Source organism: Loxodonta africana, unplaced genomic scaffold (assembly GCF_030014295.1).
Source record: "Loxodonta africana isolate mLoxAfr1 unplaced genomic scaffold, mLoxAfr1.hap2 scaffold_98, whole genome shotgun sequence".
In the NCBI taxonomy this organism is placed as follows: domain Eukaryota; kingdom Metazoa; phylum Chordata; class Mammalia; order Proboscidea; family Elephantidae; genus Loxodonta; species Loxodonta africana.
The window spans coordinates 654,025-670,082 of NW_026975672.1; positions in this window are offsets into that span (position 1 = coordinate 654,025).

The window sequence follows — 16,058 nt, forward strand, 5'->3', positions numbered from 1 at the left end:
CAATAGAGGCTCCTGGACAGAGCTGGAGATAAATGTAGAACAAAATTCTAACTCACAAAAAAAGAGCACACTGACTGGTCTGACAGAGAGGAACAGAAATAGAGAACTCAAGATTGAGAAGTGGACAGTGTTGACATGTCGTGGGGTTGGCAATCAATGTCACAAAACAATATGTGTATTAATTGTTTAATGAGAAGCTAATTTGCTCTGTAAACCTATAGCACAATAAAAAAAAGATCTATAATGACAACAACAACTCCAAAGATTAGATAGGAATCTTAGGGAACAGTGAGTTTATGCTGATGGGGGAGGAAGAACCCAGAAAATGAGGGTGAGAATGGTTGCACAACTTGAAAAATGTAATCAATGTCACTGAGTTGTACATGTAGAAACTGTTGAATTGGTGTATGTTTTGCTATGTATATTCCCAATGACAACAACAACAAAATAATTAAAACAAAAAACAAGGGAAAAAAAAAGAGCTTGGCTGCTAACGAAAAAGTTGGCAGTTCAAATCCAAAGCAGCTCCTTGGAAACCCTATGGGGCAGTTCTACTCTGTCTAGGGTCGCTATGAGTCAATATCGACTCAAGGGTAACAGATTTTTTTTTTTTTTTGGTTTATAACTTCAAAAATTGCCTCTCCTTTTTTTTTTTCTTTTCTCTTTCTGGAACCCCGTTAATCCATCTGGTAGAAGTTCTCACCTTATTCTCTTTGTCTCTTACCCTCTTCTCTAGTTTTCCTTTAGTATTTCTCAAATATTCACTCCTCTGAGTTCTGTTCCAGTACACTACCTCTTTCTTTGGCTGTGTTAATCTGCTCTTAAACTCCTCCACTGAGTTATTAAGAAGAACTTTAAATATCAGATTTTTTTCCTCAGTAATTCTAAGAACTTGAATCAAAATTACAATTCTTACTGTGATCTTTTGAATATATTAACCATAGCTAATTTAACATTTGTGCCTTTTGAGTCTATTTTATATAGCCACTCTTCCTCTGTTTTTATTGTTAGCTTTGTTTGATTTTATTTATATTGCGTTATCTGCTCATGTGCCAGGGTATTGTTTCTGATAGATAGGAGTTGTGTGACAAAGTTATAGAAATATAGTGGTGTTTAGAGCAATGATATCTTCCCACAGAGATTTTATGCTTTTTTCTAGCAGATGATTAGGGACACTAATATTCAAAGGCATATTAATCTAAATCCATGACTTGACGTACTTTGAAGCTTTTCTTTAGGGTAAAGGCTATCTTCTCCCCACTCTTATTTCTACGGCTTAACCTTTTAGATAAACTTTGAAAGTATAAAAGTTTTCTAGCTTCACAAATATGGCAAGTCCTACACTCCAGTTTTTCTTCTCTAACCTGCTAGGAATGATTTCCTGATTTATCTGTTCAGCTACCTCTTCCATTAAGGGCAGGGAAAAGTGACCTCCTTTGCTGGGATTATCATTCTGAATTCTTTAATATATTGTATTTTAATCCTAAAATACTTTGTTTTTTTTTTACTTTCCAATATCTTCAATAAAATTTATTATTATTTTTGCTTTCCTATTGTTTCTGTGCAAAGATTGTCCTGAACTAACTGAGAGTGAATACACTTGTTATCTACATTTTCAGATCTACCCTGAGGATAAACAACTGAGCCAATGCATCTGAGGCTGAGCGAGTTTAAGAAACAGTTCTAGATGTCTTTTTAATTAATCAACGGGATGGTATACCATTCCTTGGCCTAGTGTACTGTCATAAACCATAATTTTCATGAGAAAATTCACTTAAGTGTATTTCCTCATTCATCTGAACTTGGAAGCTGGTTCCTCTACTGTATTAACTTACAAAGATATGAAAAATGGAAATAGTGCCAAGCTGTTTTCATGCCTTTGTAAGAGAATGCTAAGAAAATTTTCTTCTGTGTTGGCATTGTGGTTGACTTTCCAAAGCTACAAAAATCAAATGCTTAACCCTCGTGTCTTAATTATCTTGTCCTGCTATAACAGAAATACAATAAGTGGATGACATTAAAAAACACATTTATTTTCTCACATTTTAGGAGGCTAGACAGAAGTTTGAATTCAGGGCACCAGCTCTGGAGGAAGGCGTTCTATCTGTGTCTCTTCGAGGGGTAGGTCCTTGTCTCTTTTCAGCTTCTGTTCCTTGGTTCCTTGGTGATCTTGAAGTGGCATGGTATCTACCTTCTCCCAACTATGCTTGTTATCCCTGGCTTAATCTGCTCTTTTATATCTCAAAAGGGATTGATTTAAGACACATCCTACATTATTGGAAAACCTGGTGGTGCAGTGGTTAAGAGTTCCGTTGCTAACCAAAAAGTTGGCAGTTTGAATCCACCAGCCACTCCTTGGAAACCACGTGAAGCAGTTCTACTTTTTCATATAGGGTTGCTATGAGTCAGAATAGACTCAATGGCAATGTTTTTTGTTTGTTTGTTTGTTTTTGCTACATTATTAACACAACGAAAAAACACATTCCCATATGGAATTATAACCACGGGTAGAGGGGTTAGGACTTGCAACAGATAGTTTGGGGCAGACACAATTCAATTTATAACACCCTACAATCAAGATAATTTGGGGGTCAAGCAACCATTACAGAGCTAAATAACTGGCAGTTGGACAGATTCTGCTACCAGAAACCATTATCTAGAATCTCTCATTATTCCGTATACAGTGGAGTTTGCTAAAAGAGAAAGATTAATGGAGCCATGTCATCATCAGCTTAGAAACGATTTTCCCTCCATTTTCTGTGAATGTTGCAACCTGACAATGACTCTCAAGGTCAAGTATAACAGGTCTTAGAGAACCAGATACATGAATATGCAGTGCTTCTGAGAATGACAGGCTTCTCTTTACGATGGTTTGGTATATCACACCGTATTTGCTGCTCTGCCCTCTCAATTTGAGTAGAAGAGAAAGAATTTCAGAGAAATACTTGGGCACAGAGAGTGAGCAGAAGTGAAGTAGTCATTACAATCATTACTTGTTAAACCAAGAATGTGCAGGTTTCCCTTAGATCAATTAAACATCAGAAAAGATAATCACACTTTAGGCATTTTGCAAGTACCCTTTCAAGTTTAGCTGCTTCCGGATTAAGGAACACCAATGCAATTTTCTATGTTGTGTATACTGGTGAGGGATTGGTTGTAGCACCGCAATTTGTGTGAAGTCCATTGAATTTACTCATATGCACCATATAGGAGTATCTGCATTTAGACACCCTCCCACAAAGATCCAATGTTAATCAAAAGAGATTTAAAGGAGCACCAGATAAATAAAAGGTGTTTGTCCTTTTCCATCTGTCTTCTGCCTTTGTCCCAATTACGAACTATCTCTGAGTAGAGAAGAGGCAATGAAAGGAGCCCAAGACTCCAACCAAATTTCAATGCCCGACCGAAGCTAGTCGAATATGAAGCTGATATTTTTAAATTGACCAGATTAACTCAATGTGACTAGCAAGTAATGGCTTTACATGATATGAAATTAAGAGCTGGGAAAGAAATATCACCTGTGCACGATAGATTGGAGTGCCTAAAAAAATTATATATATATATTATTTCACATATAAACAAAGTCATAGATTTGGAGCAAAACCTAAGCCCTTCATACTGTCGGATTCTTAAACACTAGTGTTACATTTGAATAACGTTTCTTACTTTAAAAAATAATCTATGAATATCTTTTATAATTTTATCTCACGGTAAACGTAAAAAAAACAAACCTAGAGCCGAGCCGTCGAGTCAATCCTGACTCATAGCGACCCTGTACGACAGAGTAGAACTGCCCCCTAGAGTTTCCAAGGAGCACCTGGCAGATTTGAACTGCCAACTCTTTGGTTCGCAGGTGTAGCACTTAACCACTACGCCACCAGGGTTTCCGCAGTAAGCATATGGCATAAAAACTGAAGTATTTTCAACTTTATTTAAAAAAAATGAGGACACTGAAGTTGGAAAAGCTAACGTGCCTAACTTTCTTAAGTTCTTATTGATGGTAAATTGAAAGTTAGGTATCATAACTCAGTGCTTCAATAACAGTCATTATTTATTTAAGCAGAAAAAAGTACCTTATTGCTTACAATGTATTAAATAATTATAATTATGAATACACCAAATTTAACTCAATTTCAGATGGAACCCCAAATCTACATACATGGATAAGTATTTTTATTTTTGTCTATAGTTGCAAAGACTGTCGTTTACTTAGTTTGCTCAGAATGACAGCTATTGTTCCGCCATGCCAGATGCAAATCAAGTTTAAAAACATAAGGTGTAGTCACGTAGAATGATTACTACATATGTCGTTAAAAAAAAAAAAAAGAACTTGCTGTGCAGTCAATGGCAACCCCGTGTGCCTAAAAATCGAAATGTGCTTCATAGGGTTTTCAATATGGATCATATTTTGGAAGTAGATTTCCAAGCCTTTCTTCTGAAGCAGCTTTGGGTGGACTCGAATCTCCAGCCTTTTGTTTAGCAGTTGAGTGCAGCATTTACAGTTTGTACCACCCAAGGAACCCACTATGTCATAAAAAAAACCACCCATAGGAGTCTGCAAAAATAATTAAGCTTTTAAACTTGGTCATTGTATAATATTTTTAAGTATTAACTAAATGTTAGTTATTAATGGAATGTCTAGTTACACAAGGCTTTGCAATGCAGCAAATTTTTCTCTTTATCTACTGTCTCTATCATGACTGTAATCCTAATACATAAAAATAACAATGATTGTACCTTCCTTATTGCTGTAATGTTGTTTCCAAATTCTGAATGATGTGGGCAAGCCTATTATATTTGTAACCTTAATATTTTCATGTGCCTGTACAGTGTATTCTTCTTAGAGATATTATAGAATTTATATACGATTGGATTATAATCATCAACTTACTTTTTTTTTGTTACACTGGAAATGAACAAGCACAAAAGCCATTCTTTTCCATCACTGAATCATTTCCTATGTAGATACTGAAATTTGGGAATAAAGAGATGAATAAATACATGAATAAAAGGGATATGTAAAAGATCTCTGAGACTGTTTAAATCACAGACAAATGTAAGGTACCACCAAGACTTACAGGTTTTAAATTCCTCAGAGAGAAGTCACCATGTTCATTTCTCATATTGGAACGCACTGTGTTCCAGATCTTAAAAGGATATAGATACATATAAAGACCAAAATATTTTTTAATTATACTAAAAATCTGCATAACAATACTTTTCATGATTTGACAAGTACTTCAAGTTTTTTTTTTTTCAAATGCTTCACTTTGTAAGTAGTCTACAATTTAACAATGAAGTCTGTTAAACAAAATTTTCTAGTCAACATAATTTGGGAGAACAAGAAAAGAAAATTTGAGATTGTAATGCTTCTAAAATATAGTTATTAATTAATGTTTTATATTTTAAGCCAGATAAATCATTATCACAACACTGTTCATATAACTTGTGGGGTTCATATAATTAAAAGAATCATAAAATCAAAACCCGCTGCCATCAAGTCGATTCCGACTCATAGCGACCCTATAGGACAGAGTAGAACTGCCCCATAGAGTTTCCAAGGAGTGCCTGGCAGATTCGAATTGCTGACCTCTCGGTTAGCAGCCATAGCACTTAACGAGTACGCCACCAGGCTTTCCAAAATAATCATAGTGTAGCCTAAATTTATTTTTGTAGTTCGCAATGGGGAACTTTTATAATTTACAGAAAAATAGAAGTGAAATGTGTTTTAGTTTTAGTGCATTTACTTTGCATGTTTTAGAAAAACTATGAATATCTCCTAAGAAGTTCTAAAAACATGAAAATTTTATAAAAATTACTTAATCTCATGATCAATATTTATGCAGAAAATATACATTAAATTTCACAAAGTATAAAGCTCTGTATTCAAAGTGCAACACAATAGTATGTATTGAACTGAATTTAATGAATAATGACACAGAGCGTGGAAATTCTATAAACATTACTGAAAACACTATCAATATTCACCTTGAAAATACACAAGAAATTACATACATTTGAAACACTACATTTGAAGTACGAAGCAATAATAACTGTGTCTTTTAAGGGCTGAGAAAATAAACAGAATTAAAACAACTTTACTCCATCTTAGTTACAGTGTGCCTTCAAGGAAAATGTAAGGTTTTCAGAAAATTCAGTAGGAGAAATAAACTTTACCATATTTTCAAATATGTTAATAGGCACTGCATTGGACAAACTCAGGCACAGCAGTTAAACTGAAGGATTTGCAAAATATCAGATCAAATGATGTGACAGGTAAAGAGACTCTAAAAGAACAAGCATACCTGTACAAACATCTATGAATTTCAGGTTTACATTTCATTGTTCTTTATACGCCCTCCCCCCAAAAAAACTGTTGGCGTGGAGTCGATTCCAACTCATGTCAACCACATGTATCTGTATTTTTGCTAAAAAAAAAAAAAAAAAAAAAAAAAACAGCTCCAAATTTGTAGAAAACACTACCTTCTGGAGGAAGTTTTCAAAGACTTGTTTTACTTCCTGGTTCCTCAGGGAATAAATGAAGGGGTTCTGCATGGGGACACCAGAGGTGTTGAGAATAGAAACTCCTTTGGTCAATGATGCCTTTCTTTTGCAGAGGGATTGGCATACATGAAGATGCAGCTTCCATAAGAGATGGAAATGACAGTCATTGACAGTCATGTGGGAGGAACAAGTGGAGAAAGTTTTTTTTTCTCTTACTGGAAGATCGGATTCTCAGAATAGTCCTGATGACACACATGTAGGACAAAATCATTAATGCCAAAGTGAATAACAAAGAAACCAAAGCCAAGTAAAAACCAATTACTTCTAGGAGCCATGTATTTGAGCAAGGTAGTTGTAAGAGGGGAAAATAGTCACATGCAAAGTGATCAATGACTTTGGAAGCACAGTAATCTGGGGGGGAAGAAGCATAAGGGGTGGGAATATGGTCAGAAACCCTCTCAGCCACACACATGACACAAGCAAGGAGCAGAGTTTCCTGTTCATGGTGCTCGTGTAATGCAGGGGCTTGCAGATGGCCACATAGAAGTCATAGGACATGGCTGTCAGAAGGTAAAATTCTGTCACCCTCATGAAAATAAAGAAGACTTGAGCTGCACAGTTGTTATAGGACGTGGTCTTATCCCTGGTGATAATTGCACCCAGAAATCTGGGAATGCATACAGTTGTAAAGGAGATTTCAAGCACTGTGACCACTGTGTAGTTGTTCATTTCTCTCTCTCTCTCTTCAATTTTTCTTCTTTTAATCCCATTTAGACAAAAAAAGTATTAAGGGGAAGAGATGAAAGATATAATTCATCATGATCAGCATCTAATATTCTAAAATATCCTGTATAATCCATGCAATTTTTTTCTTATTTTTAAGATCTTGTTGGCATTCTTTTAATACACATTTATTAGTTATTTTATATTAAAAATACAGTAGTAGATAGGAAATCTTCACACAACAAAGCACATCTTTGGGAGACAATGAATAAAATAATTGTCATTTTATGTCTATTTACGCAAACTCTGATTACAATTTTGTTGAAACAGTCATAAGAATTACATAGCCCTTTCTTTTCACTCAGATAATTTATTAGACAATCTATCTCCTAGAAAAAGAAATGGGTTACTTTAACTTACCAAAAAGTAAAAGTCAAACTTAGAAGCCTGAAGTAACAACTCATTATTTTTTTTAGGATATAAGAAATCAGTTGCCTTATTACAAGTAATATATTTAAATTTTTAACCCTAAGATTTATGGGTCTAATTGCCAAGACCATATGAGTACACTAAATACAATTACTACAAGACAGAATAAGTAACCCAATTATTTAAAAAATACAAAAGTTTCAATTACTCACTGGTTTGTCTTCTTATTCCATCACGATCTTTAATGTTCCACTTCTGTATGGCTTCCTAAAAATGTACATGCATGTATTTAAATAAAAACATTTTTATTTTTGAACTGAAAGAGGCATAATGTATTTATTTTTCATTTTGACTGAAGCACAATTTGAAAAGTGACTGCTAGCCTTTTATCTTATCAACTCTGTCTCTGGATTACGGCTCATTGCATTTTCCATGAAATTATCTTCCTGAGTGTCTTAGTATAATGTTGCTGCAACAGAAATAACACAAGTGGATGGGCTTTAACAAAGAGAAATTTATTTCTTCACAGTGAAGTAGGGTAAAAGTCCAAATTCAGGGCATCAATCTTTCCCCAGATAGGAGCTTCTCCATGGATGGACCCCAGATCCAAAGGACTCGCTCTGCTCCTGGTACTATTATCTTGGTGGTATGAGGTCCCACATTTTCTGCTTGTTTCCCTTCCTTTTATCTCCTGTAAGATAAAAGGTGGTGTAGGCCATACCCCAGGGAAACTCCCTTTACATTGGATCAGGGATGTGACCTGGGTAAGGGTGTTATAATCCTACCCTAATAGTTTTTAACATAAAATTACAATCACCAGATGAAGGACAACCACACAATACTGGGAATCATGGTCTAATCAATTTGACACGTATTATTAGGGTACACAATTCAACCCATGACACTGAGTTATTAAGGTTTTGGGAAAAAATGTTTCATTCCCTTGTAGTTCCGTCTCACAGTTATCTTCTCCATAAGTCCACTTATCCAAATGGATATCCAGAAAAGTTAAGAAAAAACTTCTTTCATTTTCCTAACCTACTTAGCTTGTTCCCAAGTATTCAAATGCTATTTTGAATGTAGTAATAGTTTATCAATTCTATTAAAATCTTGACAGCTATCTCCTTTTGATTTTAGAGAGTAAAATTTCTGTTGTGAAGAATAAAATGTAAAATCGTTTTATACCTTCCAACAACTAGCAACATTCACACTAATCATACTTTATTTTATAATGGCTTAAAGGCAGTTTTTCAGGACATGAAAAGTAGAACGTCAGAAACCTTCAAAAGATGTGGAAATATTTTTAACCTCAGCAAAGACTGTGTACTGATCTTCTGGAAACCAGACAAAGTCAGGCCACATCTCTGCTATATTATAGACCATAAGGGAAATCTGGAAGGGGCCCTTGCATTTCTCAGTAACCTGCTCACTCCTCTCCCTAGCAGATCTCTCTTGAGAAGAGTTATATTCATCCTTGCATCCCACAGAGGACCTAAGATGGTGACTTCTATGTAATATTTATATCCATTAATAAGTTGCTTAATATTCATCCTTACTTCATATTATATGAGTAATAAAATAAGAAACCCACTTTCTTATAAAAGGTGAAATTTTGATCAAATTTGTAAAGAATTGTCTTCATTAGAAATGTGAAAGTTTTGAACATATGCTTTTCAGTTGGCAGCTGAGAATGTTAACCATTTGCACCAACCAGGGAATCCCATTATTAAAATTCACTTCTTTATTTGTCTAAACCTAGTAAATATATACAATTTCAGAACTGTGAAAACATATACCTATAATTTTACCACTGCATGTTTAGTATTTGTGATCTATTTCTCTTAGTTTTAGAGCATTGAAAAGATTTTGTTTACGCTGGCGGCAAACCCTCTATACAACAAAGACCCCCCCAAAAAAAGTGAAACAAGTATATTTATGACAAGCTAGAAGCCCTGAGCTTCAAAGGCAAGTTTAGAAAAAGAACAGAGGGGAAGGGGGAAGAAGAGACAGTACAGAAGTAGAGAGGAGTTACTGGGCCTGAATCTCGGAAAGCCCTCAGGCATCATTCCAGAGTGGCGGCACTAGGTTGGTACTAGCATTTTGCCACAGTTTCCTTAGGGAGAAGCAGCCAGCCACACAGCCTACTCATACCTTCAGAACCAGAGAAGAATGGCACTCTCAGCAAAAGCTAAGTACTTCCGTATGTTTCACCGCGCCCCCCACTCACAAGCCAGCTTCAGGGGCTGAATTCTCTGGGCCTGAGATAGGCACTGTTGAGTGCCTAGAGCCATCCTCCCAGCCATGGAGAAGGAAAAAATTTGCAATTGGGGGAAAAGATAATTTGCCAGCTCCACTAACCAGGGGAGCTCAGCACAGAAGTGGCCCCTGTCCAGGCATAAACAGTCCGTGGACTTTGAGCACCTTTCCCCTCTGCATGGACCTGTGTGGGCCTATTTCAGGAGACTAGGCCCTTGTTGGCAGACTCTAACCATTTCAGCTGTGCGGCGGAAAGGTGGGTGATGTTTAGCATTGCTTTGCCCGTTAAACAGGGTCCTCACCTACCCACATGATGGGCCTAAGGACTGATAGCTCCACTCAGGTCACTCAGCCACCCACTACAGGGGTCCAAGGATAACTGGTACCTCCCAGTCTTTACAACCAAAAATATTAGGAGCCCATGGTCTGTCTGAAGAACCCACCCACCTGCGCACTCTAGGGAACAGGGACGCGCTTTCCTCAGAGACACTTGGGAGTCAGCTCTCAGCCCCACGCCTTTTTCAGAGTGTGACCCCCTGCTGCAATCCGATATTGGTATATACACCAATTACCACTGCCCCTCTAAGACTGTAGGACAGAGCCTGTACCACACACTTCATGATCAGCTACCTGGACACCTGAGCTGAATCCATACAAGAAAAGTGAATGGACTCCTAGAATGATATAACTGATAACAGCTCTTTCCATCTGAGGACAGGACGACAGTGTTCCAAAGGTGAAAATAATCAAGCTAGCTCACTCAGCCAACCCATTTGGGCATATCAAAACAAAACAAAACAAAGCAAGAGGCTACGATACAGTAAGCAGGAATAAACTAATATAATAACTCATAGATGGCTCAGAGACAACAGTCAATATCAAGTCACATAAAGAAACAGACCATGATCACCTCAATAAGCTCTCAAAACAAAGAATCCAGGGATCTTCTAGATAAAAGTGCAATCCTGGAATTACCAGAGGCAGAATACAAAAGATTAATATACAGAACTCTTCAAGACATCAGGAAGGAAATGAGACAATACGCAGAACAAGCCAAGAAACACACAGATAAAATAATCGAAGAAATTAAAAAGATCATTCAGAAACATAATGAAAAATTTAATAAGCTGGAAAAATCCATAGACAGACAGCAATCAGAAATTCAGAAGATTAACAAAAAAATTACAGAATTACACAACTCAACAGAAAACCGGAGGAGCAGAATTGAGCAAGTAGGAGCCATAATTTCTCAACTTGAAGATAAATCACTTGGCAGTAACATATTTGAGGAAAAATCGAATAAAAGAATTTTAAAAAATGAAGAATCTTTAAGAATCATGTGGGACTCTATCAAGAGAAATAACCTGCGAGGGACTGAAGAATGAGAACAGGGAGGGATAACAGAAAATATGTGGAGAGAATTGTTGTTTTTTGGCAGAAAACTTCCCTGATATTGTGAAAGATGAGAAGATATCTATCTAAGATGCTTATCAAATTCCACATAAGGTAGATGTTAAAAGATAGTCGCCAAGAGATATTATAATCCAACTTGCCAAAGCCACAGATAGAGAGAGTATTTTAATAGACAAAAAGTCACCTACAAAGGAGAGTCAATAAGAATAAGCTCAGACTACTATGCAGAAACCATGCAGGCAAGAAGGCAATGGGATGACTTATTTAAAAAAATTGAAGGAAAAAAATTGCCAACCAAAAATCATATATCCAGCAAATCTGTCCCTTAAATACAAAGGGGAAAGTAGGACGTATCTAGATAAATAGAAGTTTAGGGAATTTGTAAAAAAAAAAAATATGAGAAATACTAAAGGGAGCTCTTTTGTTAGAAAATCAATAATATCAGGCATCAACCCAAGACTAGAACACTGGACAGAGCAATCAGAAGTCAACCCAGACAGAGAAAAAAAAAAGCAAGATAAAAAAAAACTCAACATTAAAAAAGTAAGAGGGACTAAGAAATGTAATCATAGATCTTCCATATGGAAAGGACGATACGGCGATACAAAGAAGTGAAAGTAAGGTTTAAATTTAGGAAACTAGGGGAAAACTTAATCTGTATGCTGAACAAATAATCCGAGAAGCTGGACTATATGAAGAAGAACGGGGCATCAGGATTTGAGGAAGACTCATTAGCAATCTGCATTAGGCAGATGATACAACCTTGCTTGCTGAAAGTGAAGAGGACTTGAAGCACTTACTAATGAAGATCAAAGACCACAGCCTTCAGTATGGATTACACCTCAACATAAAGAAAACAAAAATCCTCACAACTGGACCAATGAGCAACATTATGATAAACAGAGAAAAGGTTGAAGTTGTCAAGGATTTCATTTTACTTGGATCCACAATCAACAGCCACGGAAGCAGCAGTCAAGAAATCAAAACACGCATTGCATTGGGCAAATCTGCTGCAAAGGACCTCTTCAAAGTGTTGAAGAGCAAAGATGTCACCCTGAACACTAAGGTGCGCCTGACCCAAGCCATGGTATTTTCATTCGCATCATATGCATGTGAAAGGTGGACAATGAATAAGGAAGACCGAAGAAGAGTTGACACTTTTGAATTGTGGTGTTGGCAAAGAATATTGAATATACCATGGACTGCCAAAAGAACGAACACATCTATCTTGGAAGAAGTGTGGCCAGAATGCTCCTTAGAGGCAAGAATGGTGAGACTGCGTCTTACAAACTTTGGACATGTTGTCAGGACGGATGAGTCCCTGGAGAAGGACGTCATGCTTGGCAGAGCACAGGGTCAGTGGAAAAGAGGAAGACCCTCAAAAAGGTGGATTGACACAGTGGCTGCAACAATGAGCTCAAGCATAACAACTATTGTGAGGATGGCGTGGGACCGGGCTGTGTTTTGTTCTGTTGTGCATAGGGTCACTATGAGTCGGAACCAACTCGACATCACCTAACAACAACAGGGGTAAATAATAAGGTAACCAAAAGGAGACAAAGTATTCTACTCATCAAAATAAAATACAAGAAAAAACACACAGCAGAAACAAAATCAACAACAAAGAGTATGAGGAAGGGACTATATATAATCTACTCAGCACATAAAATTAAGTGGGAAAAAGAAACTGTTAATAACACACACAGAAAGACATCAAAATGATAACATTAAATTCATACACATCCATAAGCACGCTGAATATAAACGGACTAAATGTACCAATAAAGAGACAGAGAGTGGCAGAATGGATTAAAAAACACAATCTGTCTGTATGCTGCCTACAAGAGACACCTTAAACTTCGAGACACAAACAAACTAAAACTCAAAGAATGGAAAAAATACATCAAGCAAACAACAATCAAAAAAGAGCAGGAGTGGCAATATTAATTTCTGACAAACAGGCTTTAAAGTTAAGTCCATCATAAAGGGTAACAAACGACACTATATAATCATTAAAATTATTTTTTTATAAAAAGAAGATATAACCATATTTAATGTTTATGCACCCAATGATAGGGCTAAAAGATACATAAAACAAACTCTATCAGCATTGAAGAGTGAGATAGACAGCTCCACAATAATAGTAGGAGACTTCAACACATCACTTTCAGGAAAGGACAGGACATCCAGAACGAAGATCAATAAAGACGCAGAAGATCTAAATGCCACAATCAACCAACATGACTTCATAGACCTACAGCAAACAAGTATACTTTCTTTTCTAGTGCACATGGAACATTCTCTAGAATAGACCACATATTAGGTCATAAAGCAAGCCTTAGAAGAATCCAAAACGTGTAAATATTACAAAGCATCTTCTCTGACCATAACGTTATAAAAGTGGAAATCAATAACAGAACAAACAGGGAAAAGAAATCAAACACTTGGAAACTGAACAATACCCCGCTCAGAAAAGATTGGATTATAGAAGACATTAAGGATGAAATAAAGGATTGCATAGAATTCCATGAGAATGAAAACACTTCCTATCAGAACCTTTGGGACGCAGTGAAAGCAGTGCTCAGAGGTCAATTTATATCAATAAATGCACACATACAAAAAAGAAGAAAGGGCCAAAATCTAAGAATTATCCCTACAACTTGAATAAATATAAAGAAAACAACAAAAGAAACCCTCAAGCACCAGAAGAAAACATTTAATAAAAATTAGAGCTGAACTAAATGAAATAGAAAACAGAAAAACAATTGAAAGAATTAACAAGACCAAAAGTTGGTTCTTTGAAAAAATCAAAAAAAATTGATAAACCATAGGCCAAACTCACCAAAGTAAAACAGGAGAGGAAACAAATAAGCTGAATAAGAATTGAGATGGGTGATATTACAACAGACCCAACTGAAATTAAAAGAATCGTATCAGATTAGTATGAAAAATTGTACTCTAACAAATTGGAAAACCTGGAAGAAATGGGTGAACTCCTAGAAACACACTATCTACCTAAACTAACACAAACACAGATAGAATAGCTAAATTGACAGATAACAAAAGAAGAGATTAAAAAGATAATCAAAAAACTCCCAACAAAAAATGTCCTGGCTCTGACAGCTTCACTGCACGGTTCTACCAGACTTTCAGAGAAGAGGTTACTCCACTACTACTAAAGGTATTTCAGACCATAGAAGAGGAAAAAATACTCCCAAACTCATTCTATGAAGCCAGCATATCCCTGATACCAAAATGAGCTGAAGACACCTAAAAAAGAAAATTACAGACCTATGTCCCACATGAACTGATACGCAACAATCCTCAACAAAATTCTAGCCAAGAGAATTCAACAACATGTCAAAAAAATAATTCACCATGACCAAGTGGGATTCATACCAGGTATGAGGGTTCAACATTAGAAAAACAGTTAATGTAATCCACGACATAAATAAATAAAAGACAAGAATCACATGATTTTATGAACTGATGCAGAAAAGGCATTTGACAAATTCAACACCCATTCAGGATAAAAACTCTCAGCAAAATAGGAATTGAAGGAAAATTCCTCAACATAATAAAGGGCATGTATACAAAGCCAACAGCCAACATCACCCTAAATGGAGAGAGCCTGAAAACATTCCCATTGAGATCGGGAACCAGACAAGGATGCCCTTTATCACTGCTGTTATTCAACATTGTGCTAGAGGTTCTAGCCAGAGCAATTAGGCTAGACAAAGAAACAAAGGGCATCCGGATTGGCAAGGAAGAAGAAAAATTATATCTATTTTCAGACGACATGATCTTCTACACAGAAAACCCTAAGGAATCCTCCAGAAAACTACTGAAACTAATAGAAGAGTTCAGCAGAGTATCGGGATACAAATAGACATACAAAAATCAGTTGGATTCCTCTACACCTACAAAAAGAACTTCAAAGAGGAAATCACCAAATCAATACCATTTACAGCAGCCCCCAAGAAGATAAAATACTTAGGAATAAATCTTACCAGAGATGTAAGAGACCTTTACAAAGAAAACTGCAAAACACTTCTGCAAGAAACCAAAAGAGACCTACTTAAGTGGAAAAACCTACCTTGCTCATGGACAGGAAGCCTTAAAATTATAAAAATGTCTATGCTGCCCAAAGTGATCTATGTATTTAATGCAATTCCAATCCAAATTCCATGACATTCTTTAATAAAATGGAAAAACAAATCCCCAACTTCATAAGGAAAGGAAAGAGGCCTCGGATAAGTAAAGCATTAATGAAAAAGAAGAACAAAGTGGGAGGCCTTACTCTACCTGATTTTAGGACCTATTATACTGCCACAGTAGTCAAAACAGCTTGGTACTTGTACAAAAGCAGATACTTAGACCAACGGAACCGAATTGAGAATCCGGACATAAATCCATCCATACATGAGCAGTTGATATTTGACAAAGGCCTGAAAACAGTTAAATGGGAACAAGACAGTCTTTTTAAAAACGGTGCCAGCATAACTGGATATCCATCTGCAAAAAAATGAACCAAAACCCATACCTCACTCCATGTACAAGAACAAGCTCAAAACAGATCAAAGACCTATGTATAAAATCTAAAACGACAGAGATCATGAAAGAAAAAATAGGGACAACGTTAAGAGAAACAGTACACAAAACATTACTAAAAATGCAGAAGACGAAGTAGATAACTGGGAGCTCCTAAAAATCAAACACCTACACTCATCCAA